Source organism: Trichechus manatus, unplaced genomic scaffold (genome assembly GCF_000243295.1).
Source record: "Trichechus manatus latirostris isolate Lorelei unplaced genomic scaffold, TriManLat1.0 scaffold00037, whole genome shotgun sequence".
NCBI classification, from domain to species: Eukaryota; Metazoa; Chordata; class Mammalia; order Sirenia; family Trichechidae; genus Trichechus; species Trichechus manatus.
This window is the reverse complement of record NW_004443973.1, coordinates 4,957,471-4,960,940: the sequence shown is the minus strand read 5'-3', so window position 1 is coordinate 4,960,940 and position 3,470 is coordinate 4,957,471. Positions and strand designations below refer to the sequence as shown.

Genomic DNA, 3,470 nt, shown 5'->3' with positions numbered 1-3,470 from the left:
CACTTAAGCATTCTACTTATCTTCTTGGTGCTTCAGTTTTCTCATCTATAAAATAAGATGTTTGGATTAAATCTCTAAAATTCCTTCCTAGAATTTAATTCGATATATTTCAAGAATTTAAAAATGAGAAGAAGTTAGTTTATTCATTATGTACTAGGACTGACGTAAGTTGAACAACCAAAGCTAAACTGCAGGTTCTATAAGCAGAAAGACAGGAAACTATATAGACTGTGAAGAATGCTTGTTCCCAAGTACTGGGAGCCAGACAGAAAACGTTAATAACAATCCATGTCAACTTGGCTGGAGTGCGCTTAAACTGAGTTTGTAGGACATACATCTTAACAGAACAAAACTCTCTTTTGACCACTTATCTGCTTCCTGCCTCAATCCCGTTGTTTTGCTTTTCATTCACAGCAAATTGTATTGAAAGAGTTGTCTTTACTTGGTAGCTCCATAAGCTCATTGTCCAATAAAAATGGTTCTCTTTAAGTCACCAGTTCTTCCCACATTGCCAAATCCAGTGATTACTTCTTCGTCCTTTTCTTATCCTCTCAGCAGGACTGACACACTTGACAGCCGTTTCCTTTCTCTTCTCGTCCTCTTGAGACCAACTGCCCTGATTTTCTTTTTAGTTCCTGTCTCTGGTTCCTCCTCCTCTGCCTGTTCTCTAAATGTTGGAGAGCTCTAGAATTCAGTCTTCTCTTCCCTATCTATGCCACTCTCTTTTCTTAGATGACCTCATTTGCTGTATGGCTTTAAGAAGCACTTATGTGCTAAAGACTTTCAAATATTTACCTCTAGAACAACCTCCCTGCTGGTGGCAGCAATGGTTAAGTGCTTGGCTGCTAACCGAAAAGTTGGTGATTTGAACCCACCAGTGGGAGAAAACCCTGTGGAGCAGTTCTACTCTGTCATATAGGATCACTGTGAGTTGGAGTCAACTCAACGGCACACAACAACAGCGCTAACTGCACACCTGCTGTCTCTTTTGGATGTCAGTAAGTGTTATCAAACTCAACCTGTTTAAAAAGAACACTTGAAGCAAATCTTTCACCATCTCTAGGAAAGCTCTTCCTCACTCAGGCTTTCCTATCTTAGAAAATGACCCTTATAAATCTCTGATTGCCAAGGTCAAAGACCTGGGCATAGTTCTTGATATATTTTTCCTTTACTCTCTCCCTTCCACCACTCAATCTTTCAGCTAGTCCTGTTACCACTACTTCTAAGATATATCTTTAATTTATTGCTTTCACTGCTACTATTCTATTCCAAGCCAACACATCTTTCCCATGGGACACTGAATAATCTCCTAATTGGTCTTCCTGCTCCTATCCTTGTTAATCCAAGGAATTTTTTTTTTTTTTTAATTGAAAAGGTCACATTTAAAACTCAAGCTCCTTATCCTGGCCCACAAGGTCCTGCATACATGATTCGGCACTTGTTGACTTCATCAACTTCCTCTTGTGTCATTCTTTTCCTTAATTATGATCCAGCTATGCTGGCCTTCTTTTTTTTTTTTCTTCAAACATACCAAGCTCTGTCCCACCTCAGCACTTTTGTGCTGTTCCTTCAGCCTGGTGTATTTGTTTCCTTGTATCTTTTCATGGCTGGCTCTTGCTTGTGTTCATATATCAGCTAGTGTCATTTTCTAAGGGAGTTCTTCCCTTATCTCCTTGTTTCGGGTAGCCTCCCCTTCAGTGTTTTTCTATTACATTGTTTTTTTTTCCTCTTCATCTCACCTATTACCATTTGAAATTGTATCGCATATCCATATACATTTAACATAATTTTAGTTTTTGATTGTCTGCTTCTTTCTCTAGAATGTAGACAAGGAATTTGTCTGAATTGTTCATTTCTTTACCCTTTGTCCTTTCAACAGTGCTTGGCACATATGGTATGGGTGATCAATAAATATCTGTTAAATAAATAAGAGAATATCACAAAGAAAGAATCATAGTCTTGGGATTTTAGACCTGTATGTGACCTTAAGATTAGAAGTTTCTGCTTCTTCATTTTATAGATGAGTTGACTTACAGAAAGGTGAAGGTCAGGAAAACTAGTCACTTAATCTAGCTACAGATTAGTTTGTTAGTGGTAGAGCCAGTGATAGAACCCAGATTGCTTGATTCCCAAGTCAAGCTTTAAAATATAGTCCATACTTTTCTGATACTTTTGAGTAGGATTTCAGACATGACCTTTGCTGTCAGAGGTTCCTGTTCTATCTTTTGAAATTTTGCTGATTCATCACTGGGTTACAAATAAGGATGAATTTAGTCTTTCTCTACTGCTGTTTGCACCTGGGCAACCAGAGGAACTTGTATAGTGATGATATATGTTGGTGCAATTACAGTTTGTATTGCTCAGCCTCTCCTAGGTTCTCAAAGCCCTCTAAAATATTTTTCCTTGTTCTTAGTTGACTCTGTCTTCCATTTTGCACAGTAGCTATCCCAAACTTTCATAATCCACCTTATTTATATTTATTAAATGAATATATCTTCAACTTCTCATGAAAACAGAGGTGAACTGACAAGCACTTCCTCAGCTTCCCATAATCCTAACTCTAGCCTTCCCTATACTTGTTTTGATACTTCCCTGCCTTTAGTCTCAATTTGAGCCTACTATACCAAGTATAAATTAAATTTTATATCTTAAAAAAAATGGGGGGGGGGGACCTGGTGGCACAGTGGTTAAGAGCGCAGGCTGCTAATCAAAAGGTTAGTAGTTAGAATCAACCAGCCACTCCCTGGAAACCCTACAAGGCAGTTCTAATCTGTTCTGTAGGGTTACTATGAGTCAGAATCAACTCTGAAGTTCCCACTGTGATGTCCCTCCTGTCATCATGGTGAAGATGAGCAAAGAGGCCAAGCAAATGCTGCAGCAGCTCTTCAAGGGTGGCTGGTTTGTCATCCACTGGTGCTTCATCCCTCTCATGGTTTACCTGGGATTTAAGAGGGGTGCAGATCCTGGAATACCTGAACCAATCATTCTGAGCCTACTTTGGGGATGAAGGACATTTGGTTATCTGGATTTGGAAGCAATCAATGGATAGAAAAAACATGGAAGGTGTGCACTCTGGCTGGGATAAGAAATGTGACATTGTTGAGATGTTTACCAGTTGTATAGTATAGGACTCCTACTTCACAGATGCATCTGTGGCAGAGTAGAACCTCTACAGAGTTATTTATGGTATAAACTGTATGAAAATAAATGTTTCTAATAATTAAAAAAAAATACTTTGATAAAGTAGACCCCTCTTTCCTTCTTGGAAATCTGATTTCCTTTGAGTTCTCTGTCACCATCGTCTCCTGGTTTTCCTTCTACCTCTCAGACCACTTCTCAGACTCCTTTCCCTGGGAAATCTCCCCTACTCTGTGGCTTTGCCTAGCACTTCTAAGGCTCATCCATATTTCCAGCAAGGATGTGAGGGTGGTCAAGCTATATTTCCAGCACCATATTTTATCTGAACTTCA

At 39.1% G+C, this 3,470-nt stretch overlaps 1 pseudogene; it reads left to right on the top strand.

Moving 5' to 3' along the window:
• Window positions 1-2,839: 2,839 nt before the first annotated feature.
• Window positions 2,840-3,142, top strand: LOC111820418 (mitochondrial import receptor subunit TOM7 homolog pseudogene; annotated as a pseudogene).
• Window positions 3,143-3,470: the final 328 nt, after the last annotated feature.